The sequence below is a fragment of the Homarus americanus genome, unplaced genomic scaffold (genome assembly GCF_018991925.1).
Source record: "Homarus americanus isolate GMGI-L3 unplaced genomic scaffold, GMGI_Hamer_2.0 scaffold21, whole genome shotgun sequence".
NCBI classification, from domain to species: domain Eukaryota; kingdom Metazoa; phylum Arthropoda; class Malacostraca; order Decapoda; family Nephropidae; genus Homarus; species Homarus americanus.
In genome coordinates this window covers 634,885-662,500 of record NW_024718513.1, presented here as the reverse complement: position 1 = coordinate 662,500, position 27,616 = coordinate 634,885, and positions in this window count along the sequence as shown.

Below are 27,616 nucleotides of genomic sequence, written 5' to 3'. Positions count from 1 at the left end.
TTTGCGCCAGATTTGGCGTTTTTTTTGTCCCATCTAGCGCCAAAATATCGTGTTAATGGACCTGAAATTTTCAAATTTACACCTGGAAAAGCCAGGGAATTTTGTTTTGTCTGGCCAGTCGATACACATATGTTTTTGTTTTGTCCTTCTGTCCGTAGATGAAATCAGATTTTCTTCGCCTGTTCATTTTATCTATTTATCACATTCTTTCCTCTCTCTCTCTCTCTCTCTCTCTCTCTCTTCGTTTTTATGTTTTTGTATTTTCTTTCTCTCCGTTGCTTTCTTTTATCTGTCCTCCTTTCTCCTTTCCACCATCTTGCCCAGTATCTCACTTGTGGTTCATATTTTCTTAGTTTTATTCTCGTCTTGGGAAATTATTATCCTCATTAGTATTGTTTACCGCCAGTATTTATAAATTTAGTCAACATCTCATTAACACTTATCTTCTCCTTGTCATTAGGTAACGTAATTTCTTCTCCAAACTTTTTTTTCGGTAGTTCGAATTCCTGTTTTCTTGTTTCTCTTGTTTCTCAAGTTAGAGGATCTTTTTCATTGGCGTTATATTGTGGTTAGGATAATCGAATCGTAGTGCATTCCTGGGTAACTACAGCACAGCACTCCTATCTTTACGTGTCTCTGATTTCTTTCATGTATACATCTTTTCTTTTTCTTCTTCGAGTTACGTCCTTGACACTACCAATTATCCTCTAAAATGTTCTCCGTGTTTATCCTCTTATCCTATCTCCTTCTTCATCCTTAGTCTCCCACTTCCTCTCCATTCTTCCCTTTGTTGACGTCTGAGTTTTAAGCTTCCATGAGCAGACGATTATATTTTCCTGTTTATCCGCTTCAGTCAGATCCTCTCTTTATTCTGACATGTCATTCATCTTCTCTTGCTCCTCTTCTTCTTCCCCCTCCTCCTTCGTTTCCTCCTCCTCCTTCTCCCCGTCCACTTCCTCCTCTTCTTCTTCCTCCTCTTCCTCCTCCTACCCCTCCCCCTTCTCCTCCTCGTCCTCCTCCTCCTCATGTTTCTCGTCATGTTTATTCGTTGGCTTGTTTCTGAAGCTGTGTCGTACGATCGTTTCACACAGAGAATTGGTCGTTTCGTTAACAAGAATGACTCTCTCTCCTCCCTTACTTTCTATTCATCTCATAAAATTCGTCTTGATCTTTTCGTCTCACTTGGCTCAGTCCTAAGATGTTAAGCGCACTTGTTTTCTGACTAAAGAAATATTTGCATTTACTGTTAGCTACTAAACCTTCAAGTTAGATTACGCTGCTGTTATTGGCGTTGCTTCCGTGTTTCAAATTACTGAACCATCCTGTAATCCGAATTAATGGAAACAGAAGCCGGGTAATTTAATTCAAATGGTCCAGAAACAGGACAGACGTAATGAATGGCGAGGGAATGTTGATAAGATGGATTAATGAAAAGAGAATTCCGATAATATCAGGTGATAATGGTAGGAGCCGGACACTGTGACATAATTGAGGTTAATTTTGAGGTTTAGAAATATAATACAGAAATTATTCCTTGTTCTGAGGTGAGTAAGAACATACATCTAGAGTGCCAGTGCCAGGGGAGTGTCGTAATGGCACTCTGAGATTAATGGTTTATATTTCGTCTCTCTAACTCTGTTTCGTGATTATTTTGTTTTTTATTTCAACATTATTGGTGGATGTAGTTGTAATTTTAGTATTAATTTATTATAATTGTGTTGTTGTTACATTTTTCAGTTATAGTTACATAGTTTTAGTTATTATTAATAATTATAGTGAGGAGTGTTGTTGTAGTTATTATTTGTTACACTAAACTGATGTGTAATTTAGGTATTGCCATCCTAGTTGGTGTTTCAGGTTATATGATGTGATTGGTAACACTTTTTTATATCGCTCTTGCTGTTACACGTTCGTCTGCCAGCGGGTCTAATGGTTCTGGCAACACTGGTACTCCCATGACGCCACCGACACATTTTTCAAAGAGGTTCTGACACGCGGTGCACGTCGTTCTGTTAAGTGCTTGCAGACCAGCTCGAGCCACTCCCACGCAAAAGTTGATTTCCCAAGCAGTAATCACGAAATGGGTGGCGGTGGGTTGGGTGAGCAGGCCTAAGAGGGATGGGAAGGGAAAAGGGGATGAAGGTGGTTGACGGGAGGGGAAAAGGGAGATGAAGGCGATAGACGAGAGGGGAAAAAGAGGATGAAGGTAGAGGGAAGGGGAGGTGATTTGGGGAGTGTTGACGAGATGAAGGGGATATTCTGAGGATTGGGGGATGTAGGAGGGAGAGAGTGTCAATAGGAGAGAATGGATGGTAAGGTGTGGGTCGTGGAGGGGGGGGTGGGCATGTAAAGACAAAGTGGAGGTTTTTGGTCAGGTAGAAGAGAGCTGTGAACAAGTCATATAACTAATACACACACACACACACACACACACACACACACACACACACACACACACACACACACACACACACACACACACACACACACACACTGGGGGTAGGGTAGGGGGCGGACCATTAGAATATTTCTCTCCTCTGAATGGCCTGGGGCTCAACCAATCATCTCTAATTAATCGTTTCCGTCAGGAGGAATTCCGCCTCCGGCTGCTGGATTGCGGCCAGCCGGCTCCTGATCAAAGTCGGACGGGAAAGCACTTCCAGAAATGCCAATTCGGTTTCAGTTTCATTCTATTAATTAGTTAAGTAGCCTGGAGGGAAAAAGTGTAAACTCCCTGTCTCTCTGGCGGTGAGGTGAGTGTTGGGCAAACTGGTTAAATTTACTGACTGCGCGGCTCTCTGTGGCTCCCTTGTTGTTGATGTTGTAATGTGTTTCTGCGCTGCAACACCTCAGGGCCTTAAGCTCTTAGTCTACTGTAGGTTAACTGCCTTGGTTAACACACTTGTTTATGGTTACTGTTACCGAGGATAATGTTCTTGGGGCTTTAGTTGTTATTAGGAACCTTTGTGCGACTCTCATCTTCCTTCTGTTCCTAGTAAGAGAATTAATGGAATTATTATTTTTTAGTCTTCTATCACCATTATTATCATTATTTTTATTATCACTAGGAATATATATTAAGCCTTTATCAACATGTTTTTGTGTCTTTTTAGCAAATATATGAATGCAACTTTACTTTAATTTAGTGCATCTCTCTCTCTCTCTCTCTCTCTCTCTCTCTCTCTCTCTCTCTCTCTCTCTCTCTCTCTCTCTCTCTCTCTCTCTCTCTCTCTCTCTCTCTTTCCTGCTGTTCGTTGGGTGAGAAACACTGACTCGGCTGGAACCCAGTTACAGGGAGTCTGTAAAGTAAACACTTGATCTGATATATACTGTAGTTACAAATGAAATAAGTCATACGGTATATTAATGATAGTCAATTGGACCTTTGATTTTGTAGATACAGTCATGAAATTCTGGGGTAGTTAAAAATATCAAACAACAACAAACAAATAAACAACAACAAAACTTCACAAACGAGAAGACAAAACAGTTATCCGAAGTTTGAAGAAAAAAGACAGTGGAAAAATAATAAACGGATGTAAATAAACGTATGAATAAAATAACGAAAGTAAATTAAATCGACGGGGACTCTGGACAAAAATAATGATGGATGATATTAGGGAGAGCATAAAGGTGGTGGGGGCGAGGCAGCAATATTCAGGAGGGAGGCGAGGCTACTGGCTCAGGACCTTCGATATGCGGCTTAAGAAAATTTCATACTTCAGCCACTGGGGCGGAGCGCTTTGTGTTGCTCTCGTCAGTGCCTGGGGCCGAGAGTGCCAGGAAGGGAGGGAGGAGGAGAAAAGAGAAAGTAGGAGGAGGGGAGGGAGGGAAGGGGGCGTGAAGGAGGAGGGAAAATGGAAGGCCAAAAGGGTGTGGAAGAGTGGTAAATTGTAAGAGATACGGGAATTGTGGAGAGGAAGGAAAGAGAGAGAGGCTGGAGTGATGTGAAAGAGAGACAAGTAGGGAGGAAGAGAGGAGGAGGGAGGAAGAGAAGAGGATGAGGGAGGAAGAGAAGTGGAGGAGGAGGGGAAGATTGTGAAGGAAGGAGTAAAGGATAAAGCAGAAAGAGGGATGTAAAAGACACGAGGGAAGGAGATGCAGGGGGAGGATTGTGAAAGCGAGTAAGAGACGTGCAGTGGATAAAAGGGTAGAGGATAAAAGACGAAAGCTGTGAGGATCATAGTTGTGAAGGAAGAAGTAATCGCATGGTGAAAATTGGGTGGAAGGCGAGGTGGAGGAGATAAGTAGTTTGAAGAAAGGGGCGACAGAGAGGAGTGGACGATGAAGATGTGTGTGGTTAATGGTCTCACATGACGTTAAAACATTACTTATAAATATCCCTCTTGATGAAACTACTGACACATTCGGAGGAACTTTTTTTTTTTTTTAGGATTAATAACTTGGTCTGTGGGTAAATCTTGGGTTGCTAAGGACGTTTATTGTTGTTTAATGATAGAACATACAAGCAAGTTGATGGCGTAGAAATGAGAAGTTCTTTTTTAGATGAAACCTTGCTAATGCGTTTCTCTGTTTTCACGAAATAAAATGGCTCAGTGATTGTCCTCCTGAGTTTAACCCGTTATGTACAGACGGTATGTTGATGGCACTTCTCATCTCGGCATCTACTGATCATATTCCCGTCTTTTTAGAATACATGGACTCCACACTCAAAGCTACCCTCCCTCCCCCCAACACGCACGCTTAACACTCACTCGCTACGCCTCACACACACACACACACACTCAAAGCTCCCCTCACTCTATAACCCTTCCCCTCCCACTACACACACTCAAAACTCCCCTCCCACTACACACACTCAAACCTCCCCTCCCACTACACACACTCAAAACTCCCCTCCCACTACACACACTCAAAGCTTCCCTCCCACTACACACCTCAAAGCCTCCCCTCCCCACCTACACACACTCAAGCTCCCTCCCTCCCCACACACCTCAAGCCTCCCCTCCCCTGCCCACACCTCCAAAGCTCTCCCCTCCCACTACACACACTCAAAGCTCCCCTCCCTCCCTCCCTCATTCTAAACCATCCTCTCCCCACCCACACACGCTTAACACTCACCAGCTAATCCCGACACACCCACAACTCCCCTCCCTAGCTTCCTCCCACCCTCCTCACCTCCTCAGTAATTTAATGTTTCAGCGTTCAGTTAGACTTTGTTTTTCGTAATACACTTATAATGATGCATATTAATGGTTGAATTAATGTTGTTTGTCATGTTGAGTTTGTTTTATATTGATGCTATTGTATTTTATTTCATGTTTTAGGTCAGATGATGACAAGAGATGCTGTCGAAACGTTACCAGATAAATATGTTGTTGCTTATCTATGTATGTTGGTGTCGTTATTCATCTTACCTACACTAAACATTCTATTTTGAATAACACTGGGAGGGTTAATAGTATATGTATTGCTATTCGAACTTGTGATTGCTGCTATTCAGAACTCTAAAATAGGCTTTGACATATGAAAATTGGGTTTGATGTGACTGTCGTTGATCGTGATCATTATTCCCTGAGTACAGTATATTTAGCTCTATATGACCTTGATGACTCTCAGACTTATCCTAATAACCTTTGTCACAACTTCACAACATGACCTGACGTAACCTAAAATACGTATGCAATGGAGCTGATTAACCTCAATTACCTGTGCCATGACCTCAGATACATTCTCCTCTAATCTAACTTCTTCTCATATCACTATTCTCAAAACCTCTTCTCGGATACTATCAACATTTTACGGTTTTTAGGATATCCTCCCTCATCATTCAGACCTGTCCTGGGCTCTGTGATTTAAAATAATCCTACCCCACCTGTAGCCTCACCCTCAACCTCTGCCTAGCCAAGCATCACTTCACAGACATGCACGTAAAGCCTGTCAAGGGTGGGATCAGCTTTTTTTTCGGGGGGTAAGGGGGAACATTCTTGGTGTCGGCAGGAGAGAGGTAAATCTCGCACACCTTCTTCACTGCCTCCTGCTGCTGCTTGTCGTTCGTGTCATTACCTAGCTCGCCTGGTGTTGACAGTATCTCGTCTAGCATTTTGCGTTCTTTTCTGGCGTTTTTATTTTTGCTTGCACGTTCTTCCACTAGTAAATGCTCTTTTGTATGGTGTATTTTTGATAGTGAGTTCTTTTTGTAGTGTATTTTTACGGATGAGTTTTTGAATTAGTAGTTTTTGTTTGTGAGTTTTTTAGAGTTAAGAATCAATGGGACGTTCTCTTTCTTTTGTTAATTCTTGGTGGTTGAGTTCTTTTCCCTATTATTACACCTCAGCAGCGTGTTAAATTCACTGTATAATATTTTTGCTTCTGCGTTCTCTTATTTTGGTGTGAAGTTCGTGTTTTTTCTTGAGCGTTCTTTTTTCTATCGTCCTGTTTTATCTCTCTGGTGCCATACAATATTGCCGCGTTTATCTTGAAACAGTCTACCGGCACGTTCTGTTATCTAGTGAAATATAATGTTGACAAGTTCCTTTTCCTGCGTTTTTTTCTCTCACTCGTGCGTTCTCTTTTCCTGTATCACATTTTGCTGCTTAAACCCAATATCTTTCGATTTATTTTTATTTTGTGTTGAGTTTCTTTTATATTTAAGCGTTCTCGTCTGTGTCCACATTTCTTTCTGGTTACGTAGTTTTTAAGTCGTGTCTGGCATTACATTTTACTAGGGAGTTTTAATTCCTGTACTCTCTCTCTCTCTCTCTCTCTCTCTCTCTCTCTCTCTCTCTCTCTCTCTCTCTCTCTCTCTCTCTCTCTCTCTCTCTCTCTCTCTCTCTCTCTCTCTCTCTCTCTCTGGGTCTTGTCTATACCCTTTTGTCTTCTCATATTGTTTCATGCAGGGGTCTTTTCTACAATTCAAAGGAGGGAGAGTCAGTCAGACAGACAAGAGAGAGAGAGAGAATATGTCATTAGTTTTCTATTCCTTGTCTGGTCATAAGAATTATTGGTATATTAATAATACTCCCTAAACCCCAGATATATAATTATTACTATATTATTATTGGGACTTGTGGCTGGGGTACTGTAGGTGAGGAAGATAGTGATAATTTATTGTGAAATATTTGAGGATTGTAAAATATAATATTGAGGCCATAAACCAGACGGTGAGATAGACAAGGAATGAAAGATTGGAAGAGAATTGACATCATCATTAAAACAAAGACATAAATAAGCAAATAAATGATAATTCATAAGACATAGGTGAAGTATAATGAGGCAAAAAAAATTTAAACGTAAACAAATCAAGAGAAAAAATTGTAAAAAAAAAGTCTTTATTTTATTAGTTTTATGAGCCAGCAAACTCGTCTATCAATATTAATATCAGGTACAGTCACGTTCAAGATTCTTCGAACACTACTGGAGACAGCTGGCAACTCATGGCCGTTTGTTTACTATACTACGTAGTAAAAATTATGAATGAATGTAAAAGTGATCGGTGATTGGTGATATATATATATATATATATATATATATATATATATATATATATATATATATATATATATATATATATATATATATATATATAAAATCACCGGGAAAGGAAACAAGCTAGTTTGATTAAGATTAAAATCAATAAACCTTAGTGATGGTCAGTTCAAAACATTAACCCTGTACATAAATTTATTTGTGAGTATTTAAGGTTAAAATGTTTGAAAACCTTTGATCTAGATGTATGATAGTTATTTAATGGGTCCCTTATTTTTGACCTGACCTGACTAGTCACGTCACCCCCTTCTCTTAAGCTCCTCTACGTGTGTGTTGGTGTGGGGATTAGTGGATGACATCATTATGACCTGACCTCATGTTTTATAAGGTCACCCTGTATATTTATGCCTCTCTCTGTCCATGTAATCCAGTTGCCTCTGAAGATGTCTTGAATAAAGACGAAAGCTAAGGTGCTCCGTTGTTTCCCCTTTTCCGTGTGATTTTATCAAGATTTATCTTATCCACGTTTTCATTGTGGATCTATATGATATATATATATATATATATATATATATATATATATATATATATATATATATATATATATATATATATATATATATATATATATATATATTATATATATATATATATATATATATATATATATATATATATATATATTTTATATATATTATATATATATATATATATAATATAACAGTATTTACTAGCAGAAAGGCATAATATAATGCGAAACAACAAAGCCCAACCATTAATTAAGCAACGGGGAACTAAGTAACCAATCACCGATCACTTTTACATTCATTCATAATTTTTACTACGTACTATAGTAAACAAACGGCCTTGAGTTGCCAGCTGTCTCCAGCAGTGTTCGAAGAATCTTCAACATGACTGTACATTGATCACATCTTAATATGACGTCTTTTAAGATATAAGAGAATAGTCTATAAACTATTGTGGTTGAAGGAAGAAAAAAAAAGGCGTAAATTTACCAGAGGCAGACACATTAGGCTCGTTATCTACGGTTGAAGGACTCCGGGCATTAAAACTTGCCAAATTGACAAAGTTTAAATGCCATTAATATTTTACAATCTGGGCGAGAACGACGCAGATTATATTTCGTCTATCGTCCAGTTTTATTCATGTGCTTGGAACGTGGGCTAAAATATACTGTATAGAGCTGCACTGTTAGGAAAATTAAACATATATGTATACGGTATATATATTTGAAACGTAAATACTAGAAAAAAAATACATTCTTTTATATATGTCATAAATGTGTCAAGAATTTCAGGCAACTATCACCAGTGTGGCTATGTGAACACACACACACACACACAGTTGTTATGACCATGAATGTAAAGCTAGTGATTGAAGATACAATACCAGGGATTAGAGGATCAGGATTGGGGGGAAACAGTTTTTTATATGACATAATAGATAATTAGGTGTAGAAAAATGAAACGAGGCAACAAAAATTAATACAAAAAATAAAAATATTTATAATGTATTAAGGTAAAATAAAGTGGAATAAAGACTAAACGAGAAAAAAAATGATACAAATTTAGATAATCCGAAATAGAAAAATAAAATTTGATACAGACAAAAATAAAATAAAAAATATTGAAAGGGAGATAAAGTTGAGATATAGAGTAATAAGGGGATGAGGAAGAAGAGACAGAAAGATAAAATGAAAATAAAAATAGACATTTAAGTGAAAATACAACAGGCTTTAGATTCACCTCACATGGGTATCACCAATTAGTGTTTACGAGCCGTGCACAAATACAGGTAAAATTGCCGACAATTATGATGACGGATGACATGAAAGAGTTGGGGAATAAAAGTGATATGTTCGTTCCATATACTGTACAGTAGTTGTTAGCTGCAGTGATCCCTCAGGTTAAATACAGTCAACCCTCCATATAACGGACTTTTCTCCATATATTCCGTTAGATGGGGATTTCTCATAAATGGAACGTCGATATAACGGACTTTCGTTCCTATATAGTTTGTCAGGTGGAAGTTTTACATCTACCGGACCCTCGATATAACGGATTTTCCTCTCCACAGAGGCTTCACTGTATGTGTCTCTTATTTAACATATATGACCTATACTATTAAAATTATTAAACATGTTGAATAAGTCTAGGTAATATAGTATATGATATGTGATATATTCTTCTGTTATATGAGATATATCACTCAAAGTAGTTAAACTTGATGATTTTCAAAACTTAATTAACAAAATCCTCATATTTTTTTTATATTCTGCAACTGATAATATTTTCCTGGTAATAGTACATAGTCATTATAAGTATTTTGGATTAAGCATAATTACTTGACATTTATGGGGCGCTGAGGCCGAGTGAATTCTGTACTCATTTTCAGTCCTAAAGTTAGCTGGTTGGATCCCAGGGCACTCCGAGTCAACCCATCTGTAACTGCGTATCCAATTTTACAGGTTATAGAAATGAAGATGGTTAAGTGTAGTCGTGTGTACAGGGCCCACTGCCACTTCATTTTGTGGTGACTACACGTAATACTTTACCATGGAATCATTTTGTAATGCTGTTGTGAAGAGAGAAGTCACGAAGCGCCATTCAACAAGGAACAAATAATATTTCCTGACACTGGGAAACATTAAATACAATATTATAGTGTTAAATGTGAGGCCAGAGGCAGCTGTATGACACTGAACACTTGAGGCGGACATTAGCGCTGACACTCCCTTTGATCTTTGTAGCGCTCTCAACCATATTGGTGAGTAATATCTAGCAAGTGGAGGGAATGTGCTCCTCGTACACGGCTGGTAATACTATCATGTCGAATATTATTGTAATACTTATTTGTGTTATGATGGTCACAGGGGGAAACTGTCCAGTGACTCTCTGGTAATAGTAGTTTTATCAGGTTTTGATCCAAAGTTTATCTGGTAACACTGCCAGTAGGAATTGTTTCAGGAAATAAACTGATATTACTTTAGGTTTCCAGTTTACATCTAGAATATAAGATAATTACTAGTATAATTGTAGTTTAGGAGGAAGTCTTGATGTAAAACGAGATTTTTTGGGGGTAAAGTTGTGTATAATTATGAGTGTGTGTTACTAGTGGAGATACCTGAGTACGAGTCAGCGGTACCACACCTGTCGTTTCCTCCTTGACACTATACCTCCAGGTATTGTGCACAGGAAACTTCTGGTAACACTATTAGGAAAAAACACTAACTGAGGTTTACCTGAATTACCACCCGAAAGTTGTACCTCTCCTAATTGTTTTTATTTGTTGGTGAATATTTTATTGACTAAACAAGACTACGCGCATAAAGACCTGAATTACGAAGCGCAGTAATTATATTATACAATCACCATCTTGAATTATGAAGCACACTGCCTCAGAACCTACTCTGATCTCATTCATACATACAGAACTTGATCACTTTCCGGCTCTTGTTTTCGTTTAGGATCTGATCAAGGGTTTCATATGTATAAGTGATTGTGTTGATGTTTATCTTCCTCCGTGTCAACCCCATTAACATATCAATTCTTTAACTTCTAAAAAAAAAATCATGCTTTTGTTTGAGTTCCACCTATTCGTTCCTTTCTCCCTCGTGTGTGTTATGCCTCTTATGCCTATTGTGTGTTATGCCTCTTATGCCTATTCTGTGTTGAGTACGTTGATGTTTGTGACTAATTTTATACGTTCAGAATTGATGATGTTTGTTATTTTTTGGATGAAGTTTGAGTTTCTTGTGATTGAATAACGTTATTGTCTATATAGAAATGTCAGTACAGTATATTTTAGCCCTCGTATTTTCGATGGATTTTCTGGGCTCCTGGTTGTGGGTATTATTCTAAATGTCTGCTTCTAACAGGATAACAATATATCTCTGTTTACTTCCATCTGGTCAAGGATATATCGGCGTTTTGAAGATTAATTTCAGTTTTATCATTGTGCTCTCGTGTTGCTGTTTGCAGTTGTTGGTTAGATGCAAAATTTAAATAATGAGAAAGTGGTTTAAGCAGGATTTACTATTATTAAAATATGTTCCTAACTGTGTCACTTCATAATGCTCTCCAATGCCACTGAAAAGAGTTTTGTTTTGTGATCTTTCTGTGTAAGCAAATAGCTATATAAATTGGAGAAAGCAACAGAGACACAGCGAAAGAATTGATCGTAGGAAAAGATAAGAGAGACGCAGAACAAATACAGATAGAAAGACAAATCATTGAGAAAGAAGAAATAAAGGGAGAAGAAACAGAGAGAAAAAATTGCGTTGTTGCCCTTGACGTTGTAAACACAGGGCAGGCTGGCGGCTCGCTGAAATATGGCCGCCAAAATTAACTCCACGGACTCTGACAAGCACAGAAGCATTTATTTTTTTCTCTCTCCCCGACAAACTCCCCAGAGTGTCCTTTAACCTCCGTCCCGTGTTAAATGTTCCGTGATGAGCTTTCGTCGTCCGCTCTTAACTGTGCCGTGTTATTGTCCTGGGAGCGACGTACGGCGTGTTGAAAGTCTTTTAGTCGCCTTACGTAAACCTCCTTGTCCTTTTGGCCAACATTTGTTCAGTGTTAAAAGTTCTTACTCTTGTGAGGTGTGGAGTCTATGTTTTTTATATAAATTTATATATAAATATTACTTTATATGTGTTACAATTTTTCTAAAAGATTCCTAGCTTCTGTACCCAAAAATAAACGTTGATGTTATCCATTTCCATGATTGTGCAACACTGTCTGTTGTCCTTTAGTTTTATATACAATTTTAGTAGAGGCACAGATCGGAAGCTCAAGTGATGTAATATCAGTGGATTATAGTTAAAGTAATGGCCACTGTCAACTACACACTGGACCAATTCACTCTTCTCGTTTAATTTTGTGAAGATTTAACTTTTTGGAGAGTAAAAAAAAACTATTCTTGTCTGTGATATATTTCAGCGACTTAATGAGTTAGGGACTAATTATTTGTTGTAGATTAACTGTGTGCAGAGTATTGGTGTGTGTGTGTGTGTCTGTCTGTCTGGGACCATGACGCTATCGAGTTAGCAGTAGTGTTTTGTATTTACTGTCCCACCACCAGCTTTCATGTACGCTTTTGTTAATTGTAATATTTATTTTTTTTATATATTCTGTGTATAGTGTGTGTGTATATGTGGGTGAGTTTTGTATAAATTGAGAAAGAGAGAGGGATCCTTTTGTAAGCAACACCAAAGGAAAAAGTACGTTCGATAAAAGTTGTAGCCAGCTTGTAACAGTAGTAGTTGCACAATTTATGTTGCAGACACCCAAGAAGTAAAGTGTCATTGTATACCATCCCCCGCTAGGCAGAAGCACGGTACATACCCAGAGCGCCGGTGATATGGTTCAGATATCTTGTCTTCATGTGTGTCAGCAACCAATCACCCGAGGAGAAATACAGTCGCTTGCAATTCTAGCTGATACAGTGGCTGGCGCATTATGTGAGATGTGGCAACTCTGTGTTTGCTTATATCATATTTAAACTCCCGGAATGGCCCTAAGGAACCAGACTAAGAATGCTAGATAAACATTCCACAGAGCCACATCTCACTAAACGTGCCTGTCGCTGTACTGGGTATAAGTGCAGGCGATTGTACATCCGTGTGGCGTTACACCTGGTAAACAAAGTCGTTCTCGAGTTCCTACGTGTAAGGTGTGTGTGAGGAGAGATGTATGAGAGGGGGTGTGTGAGAAGGGATGTGTGGGTATGTGTGACGGGGGTGTGTGTGATATGTGTGACGGGGATGTGTGAGAAGGTGTGTATGAGGGGGAAGGGTGTGTGGCGCTGGGCTTGTTTCCTTCATCATTAATTCTATTTTATTGTTCTCCGGGATTTCCTTCTTTTTGTTCGCTTCTCTTGTTTGTTTTTAGTATATTTCTTTTTCCCTCCAGTGTGTGTGTGTGTGTGTGTGTGTGTGTGTGTGTGTGTGTGTGTGTGTGTGTGTGTGTTTGGTCTCCACGGCAACAAACTCCCAGCTTTCACAATAACAGTGTTCAGTACTTTGACACCACTGCATATACTAATGGCACTTACGATATTTAAAACTAAACTTACGACGATTGAAGCCAAACTAATAATTCACCACTAAAAGTAAAAACTAAATAGACTCTGGTAATAATGACACTTAGAACTAAAAGAGCTATAGCAGTGTCTTAAAGAAATAATGATAACATGAATCCTAGATTTTATTTGCACCATTACAGAAACACCATTGAGGGCTTATCAGGGGCCGGTGAATGTTCGTTTGATGTAGCTATCTTGACGTGAACATAGTAGGAGTTGTTTGTTTATTATTCTCGTTCGTATTATGTGTGAGTTAGAGATATGGGAGTTGAGGGGGGTGTCTTACTCTACGTGCATGGGGGGGAGGGGGTACTTTGATGTAGCTTTGAGAAACATTTTTTTTTTCGACACCGTCTAGGCCTCCGGCAGTTCTAAAGAGGACCTTACTTTCTCTCCTCTCCTCTCCTTTACTCTCTTACTCTTTTTTCTACTTCGTTATCTTCCTTTTCTTTTTTTTTCTTCCTCTGTCTTTACCAATTCTCCCCTTTTCTTTTGAGGGATTATCTTCCTTTCTTCCACCTCTTCGTATTTCTTTCCAATTTATGTTTCATAGCTAATTTTTGTCTTCACTATCTCTTCTATATTTTTCTATTCTTCCAATAATGCTTCCTTTTTATTTTTCACTCTTCCTTCCCTCTGCCTTTTCCATTTTTTCATTTTCCTCCTCCTCCTCCTCCTCCTCCTCCTCCTCCTCCTCCTCCTCCTCCTCCTCCTCCTCCTCCTCCTCCTCCTCCTCCTAGTTCTCCTCCTCCTTCGAAAATACATCAGAAGACAGGTGTTGTGTTTTCATTCATTAGCTACTTTGATTAACACACCTACCATGGGCAGGTACCAAGACAAGGTGAGCGAGGTAACGTGAACTAACCTGATGTTGTGTAATATATTGAGGAAATTATATTAGTTATTTTCTTTTATCACTGCGCTCTCTCTCTCTCTCTCTCTCTCTCTCTCTCTCTCTCTCTCTCTCTCTCTCTCTCTCTCTCTCTCTCTCGTTATGTTTTTGTTTTTATTTGTTGTTCTTTTCTGTTTCTTTCTTTATACTATTTCCTTTATTTTCGTTTTGTTTTTATTACCGTTATTTAGTTTTATGTTTCTTCTTTCTCTTCTTTATTTGTTAGGTTTGTTTTATGTTATCTTTTGTCTTGTTTCTCACGGCGCTTTATTTTAGTGTGCTTGTTTTCCTTTCTCTGTCTGTTTGTTTCTCTCTTTCTCTTTTTTTTGTCTGTCTCTTTCTATGTCTGTCTTTTTCTTTCTCTTTATCTGTCTGTCTGTTTTGTTTTTATTACCGTTATTTAGTTTTATGTTTCTTCTTTCTCTTCTTTATTTGTTAGGTTTGTTTTATGTTATCTTTTGTCTTGTTTCTCACGGCGCTTTATTTTAGTGTGCTTGTTTTCCTTTCTCTGTCTGTTTGTTTCTCTCTTTCTCTTTTTTTTGTCTGTCTCTTTCTATGTCTGTCTTTTTCTTTCTCTTTATCTGTCTGTCTGTCTGTCTGTCTTTCTCTTTATCGTTTTGCCTCTTTCTCTCCTTTTGTGTGCCCCCCCCCTTCCATCCCCCCTTACCTTTCTCTCCTCTTTAATTTCCCAAACTATCTCTTCTGTCTCCCAGTTTCTCTGTCTCTTTCTCTGTATTCTTTAACTGCTGAATTATCTCTCTCTCTCTCTCTCTCTCTCTCTCTCTCTCTCTCTCTCTCTCTCTCTCTCTCTCTCTCTCTCTACAACCACCTGTTCCAATGAAGATAAATATTAACACTATGTTTTTTTTTTCGTTAACTCCACCACTATCACATCTACCCTACAAATTTGGGCCGCAACATAACGGTACTTTTACTCTAAGAAACTTTCCCACAAAACTTTCCTCCCAAGACGTAGGCGAGAAAGAACACCCGTCTCCAACTTTCTAACTTTCGTAAAACTTTCACCTCCTTCTGTTAACCCGAAGGGAGGGGGAGGGGGGTGGGAGAGTGAACAGGGGAGGGAAGATGTCTGTTGCAGGGAGAGAGAGGAGTAAGGAAGGAAGGATGGGAGGAAGGGGACAGGATAAACGTAATTATGATGGGAGGGAGAGGAGTCAAGAGAGGAAGGGGAGGAGGAGAGAAAGGGAAAGTAATGAAAGAAAGAGAAAAGAAGATAATTGAGGAAGTGGGGGGGGATACTAAAATAAGGAGAAGGAATAGGAAAAAAAAAATAGGAAGAATATAATAATGAACGACTTTACACTTCACCACACATAGAAAAGAATAATAATTTTATCAGTCGTAACTCGTGTGGGTAATATAATCTCAACTCACAGTACAGATATAAACTTTCTATAAACACTATTCAACAAACAATCTTTTTGTAACTTAATAACAAAGAGTAAAATTAAAGCGTACTTAACCTCACCCTGAATTATATGAGAGTTAGAAAGAGACCCGTACCGACACCTCAGTACCCACCCAGGATGTTGTTATGATGCTTTTAATGAGTCTGTTATGTGTTGACGATGATCCCACTTAGTGCTCGAGGGACTGGTTATATCAGGGACATCATTAGTTTTGTCATTGGAATTATCGTGAGAATTTGTAATTGGGGGGGGGGGTGATTTTTCCTTTTTTTAAATGCTGTGTATTGTTTGTATTGATAGATATTTTGTTAAGTTTATGTTAGTAGTTATTCCTGTTATTATTATTATTTTTATTATTATTATTATTATTATTATTATTATTATTATTATTATTATGATTATTATTATTATTATTATTATTATTATTATTATGATTATTATTATTATTATTTCGGTAGTTTATAGTGGTGTAAGGTAATGGTGAAGTGGTTGTTGCCTTGTGTACAGTACAGCTTTTAACGGTATATTTCTTCTGTTTTACAGGTAAATGGTGCCACCAATTACTGAGGAGGTTAAGGTATTAATTATACGTTTTTATCATGATAAAGACTATTTTGTGTGTGTGTGTATGTGTGTGTGATTTTCTTTGGTAGCTGCAGCTGCAACCTTTTCTACTTAATATATATACGTAATATATATATATATATATATATATATATATATATATATATATATATATATATATATATATATATATATATATATATATATATATATAATAAAACTCAGTATAACCCAGCTGTTGCCTTTGAATTTAATTAACACGCCAGAAAATATTACAATATTCCCGTGTTTGTGATGTGTGTGTATGTCGGCAACAATATACAACACGTGTATATATATATATATATATATATATATATATATATATATATATATATATATATATATATATATATATATATATATATATATATATATCCACACCGTCGCGCTATAGCAGATGTGAACCACCTATGATCCAGAGACGAATTTTTCTGGTTTGAATACCAATATCAACAGAGACAAAGGTTAGACGTCACGGTAAATATGTGGCGTTATTTTTCACATATATACGTGTGTTGATAACTGAAAGGGTAAAGTAACAAAACTTATTGTTGTTTCTATGATATAATATGTGACTCTGCCCAGCCTCTCGTGCTTACTCTCTCCAGCTTCTGTTTAGCATTTTTAGTGAAGTGACTTTTTCCGTACATGTAAAACACCCAACCTTTTAATATTTTACCGTGACACATTAACCAAACAAACAATTAGTTAAATGAATTAAATAATGAGTGAGTAAATAAGTATATAGTTTTAATAAATACTCATAATTTTGTCAATAATATTATTCACACTCACGCCAACATTTTTGAGGGTGGTGTCCAGTGCTTGTGTGTTGTATTGGGTAACGCAAATTAGACTTTGGGGTAGAGGTCACACACACACACATATGAAAATTTCCACAATCTAACTTTTGTGGCGACCTGTGGTGTAATGGTCAGCATGGATGTTAATCGATTTGCGGATCGTGTTCCTGGGTAATGGTTAGCCAGTGCAGTTGGCGAGCTGTCCGGTCTTCTCGGACTATTCCTTGACACTGGGTAACTCAGCTCGTTAATTCAGTGTATGTTTGTTGTGTCAACGACAGCTTCTATACCTTAAACAAATTCACGCCCCTAGGTGGCCCTAGGGCCGGCCATCCTCGTTACACGAGAAGCAACCATTATATACCTGGAAATAAAATGTTTTTATCTCACTGTATGATGTGAGCATAAAGAGAGAGAGAGAGAGAGAGGAAGCAATACGACCCGGTAATGTTTTGCTTGTTAGTGTACCATGTTTGTGTGTCATCCTGGTCCCGGTAGAGTTCTGCTGTGATGTTGGTGGCCAGTGTTCCATGTTACGTAAGCTCACCACAACTCTACTCCTCTGTTGGGTTTCTGGCAGCCTCTCGTGCATCTATGGGCAAGTATGTCCCTTTGTCTCTCAAGGACTTTGTTTTTACCTTAATTAAGGTTCGCTTTGGGGAATTACGAGTGGCAGAGTGGACATTTCACTGAGGAGGTAACATTTTCCTCCTGAAATCGAATCTGTACGGAAGATTTTACGTGTATTTATGAGTTAATATTGCTGTATTAACCTTCATCCACCAAACTACCGAAAATTACCAACTTTTTTCTTAAATATCTAGAGTTAAATAGAGGAAATATACATATCATAAACGTGTGTGTGTGTGTCTGTGGTGTGAAGCGAGACCCGCCCTCCTGATGACGTGGCTTGACTCAGACTCATAAATGTTTCTGGTTGGGGCGTGAATGGGCAGTTCGTTGACTTTACCTCCTGTTCTTTCATGGATATAAGAACTATAAGAGCTGTGAGTGTTGCCGGGGAGACGGTTTGTGATATTAAAGGGGTATGGTCTCTTTATTAAAGACCCTTTTCTTTGTTGACGTAAATGTATATCCTGAGCTAAAGAAAGCCCTCCGGGACTTGAGAAAAAACACACACACACAATATATTATATATACCGTGTTGGAATGAGAATTTGTGAACTTGTCGAACATTGTTTTAGTTCTCATGAAGTTCATTTCCTCACTTGCTTCATGCATCTTCTTTTTAATTGTGTATGTAACTTTTTCAAGTCTTGATGGGAAAATCAAGATGTTCGCAAAAGAAAATGATTAGAATAGACGCCTTTGATGTTCAGTCTTGTGTCTTGCCAACTACGTGATCTGAAAACATCAATCATTACATAGAGTGCTAACTGTTGATATATATTTTTGTCCATCAACAAGGTTCTTCTCAGCTCCGAGTGGCTTCTGGTTACCACACTAAGAGCTGTAAGCCACAGAGTTTTATTGTGGTTTGGGCATTGAAAGTCTTACCTCGACTAAAATGTTTTTCTTGGTTCTCGAAGTTAAAGAAAGAAAAGTTCATTTGATTCGGGAAATTTAATTGATACTTAAGAATATCTCATGGCCAAAAGACTGTGATTGATCCATAGCTAAGTCGGGACATTTCTTAATCGTAACTACCAAAAATTGACGATAACGTTGATCATTAAATAAATTTTATAAATGGATCTTCATTATGATGAAGAAGCAAAAGTCACTGTTCAAAATTAACTAATATTTTTGTGTTTCGGTGTCCAAGGAAAGAAAAAATAAGGAAAATTTGTGTTTTTTTTATTATCGTACAAGTGATAGCCTAAACTCTCTCGTCAGGGTCGCTCCCCGGGTGGCTGGCAGGTGTGTTTTTTTGCCCCCAGCATGTAATTAACATTCTTCTTGCGTGGGTTACTTTTTTGTTCGTTGTTTTCGTACCCTGCAGGGTTGAGGCAGATGGGGGAACTTCCCTACTTTTTTTGCCCTAAGTGCCACTTGCTCGGGTGTGTGGGGATTTTTTTCTACGTGGATGGGGAGGTAAAGTAGAGTAGAGCTCGAGGGACTAACAGACGTACAGTAGACACGCTCGTCAAGAACCATTAATGTTTTTCTTACCAACCTTGTAATGTATTAGGTGTGAAGTACAGGACTGTTTGCCCTTATAATGTGATCAAGCAAGGTACAGTATGTCTAGTACACTGTGATATTTACGCTTCTGCTGAGGGCTTCTGTCACTTGAGTCTGACGTAACATATCACAAACAGGTTTAGATTTTTATTAAGTATAATTCACCTTTGGTCTTGTTGTTTGTGAATCAGTTAGGTTGGTTTAGATTAGATTAGGTTAGGACTATTTAATTGCAGTGTATATACTCAAGTGAAAACCCCAAATGATTTTATAAAGTACAGACAAAATCATATTGTTTTTCTTTGAGAATTAAAATTTTTATGATACACAGTATAATTTAAAAATATAAATCAGAATTTAGTGCAATTTATTTATTTATTACGTATTTTAGGTAATAATAAAAATAAAAAAGCACATGGCATTCAGTGAGGAGCTCTGTGGTAGTGAACTAAGGAGACAATAACACACTAATATGTACTGTATATGAACATCATCAATTATATTCCATATTGGTATTGGTTGAACTTAAAGTCATTCTTTTATACACATTAGCACAGGAACAAGTATAGATATAGAGGTATAGACAGGTATAGCAGTTCACAAGTAACATTATAGAGATGTTTCCTCGGTCGTCTCTCAGGTGTAGCCTAGACAACACTGATCTCTGGATATTCGGTAATGGTGGGATTATCTCGTGTTGTTATGACAGGGGCGAGATAGAGTATGTAGTGAGATGGTCTGTCCGTATTAGGCACGCAAGAGGGAGTTTCTCACACACACTCACTAATAAACACACGCATACACACACACACACACACACACACACACACACACACACACACACACACACACACACACACACACACACACGTCATTACCAAGCCTTGAACCAGGAGTACCAGGAGCATCACAAACAGCTCTAGAAGGACTTTTCAATATGATCTTTTTCATTCGAACACCTATTAGTACCTTCAGGTCTCGAGAGCAACTCCTTCAGTAAACCGGGTTCGTTCATGACTTGCTGGTGGAGGTGTAGTATGTCATGTGGCTATGGCTGCACTGTTTCCTCTCGTGTGTACCCAGTGTTGATCATTAAGCTTGGATAAAAGTTGCCTCGAGGTTGTTAGTGATTGAGTTTATAATCTTTCGCTTCAGGACACCCAGAGACTAACGAAACAGTATTCACAACCGAGGGTTCTATATACTGTAAATCCCTCAGGGTGTCCTTTAAACTTGCCGCCCACCTCTTGGTCTGGCTGCAGTATGTGGGAGGCACGTAGGATGGAAACACATGTATAATCCCACACCTGCTGTATGATCCCACGTGGGCGTCTTGCCAGAGATCGGTGTCCCTGTGTTGAGGTGTTCTTGGAGGGCCTACATTATCAGTTCGTAAAATGCGGTCTGGACGGTGTGCGATGACCCACCCTCTCCGACGCGGACCTTCAGTGCTGTGTGTCTCTATTTGGAGTCATTGAGGGAGAGATTTACGGCTTTTATGATTATGAATTGTGGGAGCTCATCATCATTCCTCCCCTGATTTATAGTTGTTGGAGGACGAGGCCCACTTTTCCCCCCTGGTCTTAAATTCTTATGCGTCAGAGCTGTATCCTCGACATACGATCTTTTGAACCTGAAACTTGGTAGCTTTCGTGGATGTTATGTTGAGTTTATATGTTAATTTCACTCTTTGTAGTTCTTTCCGCTGTCGAGTTCTGGTGCAAACGGTGGGACTTGTCAAATATAACCAGACCCAACCCCACCCTGTAGGGTTCGTCATGGTAAAGTATACACGTTACGTATGAATATTGTATATATCTTGATGTATGACGTCGTGTTGCAAGTTTTATCCTTGGTCTTTGGACCTAAAACAGTACCAGCGTTGAGGGCTGTCACTGTGAATGTATACTGTATATTATATAGTATAAACATTATAAGTCTCTCTCTCTCTCTCTCTCTCTCTCTCTCTCTCGCTCTCGCTCTCACAGTCTCTCTCTCTCTCTCTCTCTCTCTCTCTCTACAGTATTAGTAACATTAAAAAAACAAAACAACTATGATCACTTTTAAGCTGCAAAGAAAAAAAATTTCATCAAAATAATGAAGAAAAAACCCGAAATATTCAATTATTCCGAAAAAAATAAAATATTTTACTTTAGATCCTGTCTGTGTACGTTTGTGATGGAAAAAAAAAGTTGTAGTTTTGTCCGAGTTTGTTAGTCTTCTCTGGCGCTTTCTGGGAATCTGTTGAATTTTAAGTTTGTTGGGGACTAGCGGGGAAAGTTTGACAGCTGCCACGTCACAGTCGGACTCAGGTGTTATGCGACCTCCTCTTCCACACTCAACCAACGTGTAGGATAAGTAAAGACATGGCAAGTGTTTATATAGAATTAAGAATTTTATTTATTAGCGAGTACACACACACACACACACACACACACACACACACACACACACACACACACACACACACACACACACACACACACTCTCACATAGTATAGTGTGATTGTGTGTGTGTGTGTGTGTGTTACAGTGTATTAATCCGGTATGGAATGCTTCATGTATCCGTTTTAATGGTGGTGTTTTTTGTGTCCGTATCTGAAGTATTTTTATATCCGAGTTTCATTCCCAACATAGTGACAGACAACGTGACAAATAACCTGAGCAGCTGAAGCATCAGACACAAACAATAACAACAATTGACAAAAATATCAATATTTAAAATTGCATCACATCTACTGCTCCACCCAACACTGTCGGGGTGCTGTTTACGGGGACTGAAAAATTTACACAAGATAATTATCAAGTGATGTCAAAAGTGAAGCGTGTAATATGTTGTTCCACCAAAGATTTTACGGGAATTCAAACATCTGGACGATTGAGTAAAAACAATGTTGATATTTTCACATGAACGAATTTTGCGTCCTTAACCCCCCAAAAAGCTTCCCTGAAAAAGTTAAGAAAAAAAATCGCTTTATGTCTACCATACGTAACTTATACAACAGTCAGGTTAGGTTAAGTTTACTTAATTTTAGGTTTGGTTAGGTTAAATTGTGGCAGATTTTGTTTGTATACTTTTATTTATTTATTGTGTGTTTTAACTGGTGAATTTCTGCACAAGATAAGAATAAAAATAAAAGACCCTCTCCGTCCCTTGTTGGGGATTCATGACCAATTGACCACTGACGAAGACTTACACATGTCCACACACATTCTGACCTGTGCTTCTCCACCCCACTCCTCCTCCATCCGTCCATCCTCCCACCGCTCAGAGAGAAAGAGTTATAAAGAAAAATTAAGTTGGTGTTATCTAATTCCCATGGTTAGGAAATAAACAAATAAGAACAGGCGAATAAGACAAAAAAAAAACTAAATGTACAGAAAATACTTGTAAGAGAATAAAAAACTATTACTATAAGATACAAGAAACAGTGAAAATAGCAACAGGTATTACATAACATACAGAAGACACCCAAAGGCAGCTGGTCCAGTCTGTCCTGGTCAGGTCGGGTCGGGTCGGGTCGGGTTTAGGGGTGTAATCAGAGCGTTGGCCACGGAAGCCATAAGAAGAAGAGGCACATACTGACCAGCCCATTGGACCTACCGTACAGTACAGTATATCTGACTTGATTCAGCTCTGGGCATCGCGTTACTGCTTCCAAGGTGTTGTTGATGTTCTCAGAGACGCAGTATGTTTTTATCTGGTTTATATTATGTTGAGTGTATTTAGCCACTGTGTGTGTGTGTGTGTGTGTGTGTGTGTGTGTGTGTGTGTGTGTGTGTGTGATGAGAAATATGGGTAATTATGACAGATATCAACTAGTTTTCTTTATGATTTTTCGAAAGTTCGTTTGATGTGTACGGAAGAACGATCGTTTAGATTATCTTAGTACAAACTGAAAGTGAATTACATCATTACGAACCCAGCCAATCCAAACTAGCCATTTACTTCAACGTAATTTAGGTAAAGTTTGCTTGTAAACTGAAGGTGTCTTTAATGAAATAAACTTTCCTGTTAAGAACAACGATTATCCCTAAGAAACACGACATACACGTATATAAACTGGCGTGCATATCATTAATTTTTTTTTTTTTTTAATGGATTACATTTGGGTGTGTGCAGTGTTGTTTCCATGTGTCATTAAGTACTGTTACGTTTTGCCTTTTCTAATATTTTGAGCATTTCGTTTTTTTTTTTTTTCCTTGACAAAATGATAATATTTATAGTTGGTAATCTCCCGTAATGGAAGATTTTGATCATGGGTAAGAAATATGGTGTAAGGTGTTAGGACTTTTCTTATTGATACTGATGGTGTTAATTCTAGCTTTTGTGTAATTTCTGATACTGATAGAAAGAGTTACACCATTTATTTCTTTTTTTATAAGTTACCTTTATGAGATATATTCCTGACTTACCATTTTCTTGTGTTTAATAAGTTCCTTCATGTTACTAGGCTCAAAATAGATCAATAGTGTTTTTATTTTTAGTTCAGTAAATAGAGTAAATATAATATGTGTCTGTTATTACTGACTTATACCTTAGTAACTTGCCTTGTAGTCTTACCTATGTTATAGCAGGTTTACAATAACATTAAAGTAAAGACCAATTAATACCATCTATTGAGTTATTATTATTACTGTATTTTTTATTAGTGAATTTTGGGGGCTAACAATATGGAACCTTGAGATATTCTGATGATTATTTACAGTGAAAATTCCATATAACGGACTTCGCTCTCCGTATAATCTGTTATAGGAAGGGTTTCACATCTAATGAATCCTCGATATAACGGACTTTTATCTCTTATAAAGTTCGTTCGATGAAGTTTTCACCTCTAATGAACTCTCGATATAACGGAATTGCATCTCTTATAAAGCTCGTTAGATGGAGGTTTCATATCTAACGGACCTTCGGTATAAAGGAATTCCCTCTTTATATAGTCCGTTAAATAGAGGTTTTACTGGACCCTGACTTGAAAAATTATAAACGTGATTGGCTATATACTGGCTTCCTAAAGGTAAATACACACAAGCACAGTAAATAATTATCTTCTCAACGCTTACCGTAAATTCACCGGCTTACCTGGTTATACAGTACAGGTAAAGTAAAAGAAAGCGGTGATTTTGATTGACGAATGAAATACTTTCTCTTCTTCAAAATTTTATCTTTTAAGTTAAGGGATTTGTCTTGACTACATCTGAACATTTCGGGAGAACGTTTCAGCATTTAGGTTTATGTACAATCACCCAAAAAAGTCCTGTAGCAAACCACGATTCATACTCGTGAACCCGAAGCAGTAGACACTGATACATTATTCTGTCCATAAATGCTTCGGATTCAAGAGTCTGAATCTCGGGGTTCATGGTTCCCGACAGGACTTTTTTGGGTGACTGTACATCATATTTCAACCCCTTGTAGGCTCTGATCTCAGTTGAGTAGGGGGACAGTAACTGAAACTGACAAGTGATGTCTTAATTTTTTTTTTTACGGACAGAGCGAGGAAGGAGACCCAAAGGAGGAGAATGTGTAGTGAGGAAGAGATTAATATGAGATAATACTCGTAGTGGGGAAACTCCTGACGTGGGAGAGTTGGAAGACGAAAATGGTGGCAAGGAAGTGAGGAGCAGTGATGAAGTGTACAAATAATTTATCTGTGTTGGAGGATAAATCTGACAGAAATAGGACGATAAAGTGGACTCTGATGAACGTAAAAAAAAATCAAAACTTAATTGTTGGTGACTCCCAGGTAAACTATACCGTGCCTTTTGCAACAACGATAAGATAAATAGGATGCAGGTGTAGTGTTTTGTATGTGCAGGAGTGAGAGGATTTGTAGATTGGATGGACAATATCATGTCTGACACTGGCAACAAACCCATTATCTGCCTCAGTGAAGGGGATAGTGGTAGTGGCCGGTGCAGGAATGAGGAGAATTTGGCAGTGAATGACTGTCCAGGGCAATCAGTGTCATTTGCCGGTTGAACAATTATTGCAGAGTGAATGCAGTACCATTCATTGACTATTGGGAGATATTGTATGGCAGAAGCGTCTAATATGTAAGGGATGGGGTGCATTTGCAGAGGGACGGAGTGGCGGCCATTTGAGGAATAGTTTCTGTCATACTATGGGTTTTAAACAGCTAAATGATAAGGAGAGTGTTAAGGTGTAATATAAACTGTTTCAATGTAGTAAAAATAAATCAGACATTTTAAGAATAAGTAGAATGCACTTCACCTTAGACAGTCACAGGTATTTAATACTCTCAACGATACTTAAATAACTGTTGTGTAAGTTATCATTCCGCTATTCATAAATCATGGAAGGTGAATGAAGAGTGAAGACATGCGAGAAAGGTGACCGAGAAAAGCAGAACTCCCGTTGATATAACCCAAGTAATTCTAAAGGATTTCAAGGTCTTATTCTTCCTGGTCGACGTAATGTTAAGCTGTCAATTTTATTTCATTTTAATGCAATATACTAGATGTGTTGGAGCAAATTTTGAATACTCGTTTGTGCTGCTTTTGTATCCATATGCATTTTTTCAACCTTTATCTATAGGAGGGACAGTCATTCATTTGTATGTAAAGGTCATTGTACTGCATAGTGTACCTGACTTATCACGATCACATAATGTACTATTACCTGTTTTAACTTATCCTACAGGAACATTATGTCTGATGGATGTTAAGTCACTAAGTTACAGTCACGATTTTATTTTGTTAATTTATTTATTTTGATGAAAAGACGGATATTTTTTAAATATTTTTTTGTCAGGGACAAAGGTTATTTACACATTTATAACCTTCTAGTTCATTTATATAATATTTATTTATGCTGTTAATCTATTCGTTCAAAGTAATGAAAATTTAAAAGATTTATCCCGAAAAGAAAAAAAAAACATAAAATAACTAAATTAATACGTGACTATCTCATAGAATGAAAAGACTTCCAGGAAGCAGGAATTTAAAAATAGACAAAGCACATTGACCTTGACCTACCGTAGCTTTAAAATACATTACCACCCCCACCCTCCCCACCCTCCCCACTTCCTCCTAGCTCCTACCTCACCCCTTCTTCCTCCCCCCCTTCCTCCTCCCTGCTGGCAAGAACGTCATATATTAAAATACAGATTGAGAAAGGGACAAAAATTACTTATTATTGTGTGACCTATAATAGTTTTCTCCGGTGCTGTGTGACTTTTACGCTACTGAGAAGGAGGGAGGAAGGAAATGAAGTCATGGAGACAGATATGCGCTGTTAAGTACACCTATAATTTTGTTTACAACCAGCAGTACCAGTTGTTATTGAGCTATGACGTCATTCTATTTACCTCACCCGTTTAATGTCGTTTTAAAAGTAGAAATATTAGAGTAAATGTTTAAAAGAAGAAACAAATTAAAGTAAATGCCTAGAAGGAAATTTATAGAGATTAATGTTAACGCTACTTATTCTGTGCGATTTTCGGGGAAATAGTTTGAGCGTTTAATTTCTTTATTGCCTTAACAAATGGCGCAATTAATATAACATCAGAAGCAGGTAAGAGCTCATTATATATGCATGGCAAGGCAATATACGTGTCTGCCAGGAATACAGATTTAGCAGTTAGGAAGATACAATTAACAAGTGATATTAATCTGTGGGTCGACGATATTGGTTTAAAAGTTTTGGTATTTATTTTGCGAGACAGTGGTGAAACTTTTGTTCTTCAGTACATAAGATAATAAAACTTTGGTTATACATTACGCGAGATAACGAATAAAACTGACATCACATTACCATACATAGAAATAAACACTTAGAATTTACTCAGTAGCAAGTTTATTTGTTTAGGCAGGAGGTCGAGATTATAAGATGAGCTTGAAGGAAGAAATAAGCTTTAAAAGGTTTCTTCAAGCTGACTTGAGTAACAAATTTCCCTCACATACAGCAATTTATATCCAAGAGAATTATTTATTGATTATTCGAGATGTCCAAATTTTCCCTAAACTTTGGCTATCGGAAGATAAGATAGTTATTGGTTAGGTTAGTTTAGGTTAGGTTAGGTTAGGTTAGATTAGGTTCGGTTAGGTTAGGTTAGTTGAAATGACCAGATATTTATTGTTTAGGGAAGTGACATGTACAGAAAAACGTGAAGAACTGATGAAAAGAAGTAAAAAAAAATACTATATAGGCTATAGGGCTGCAG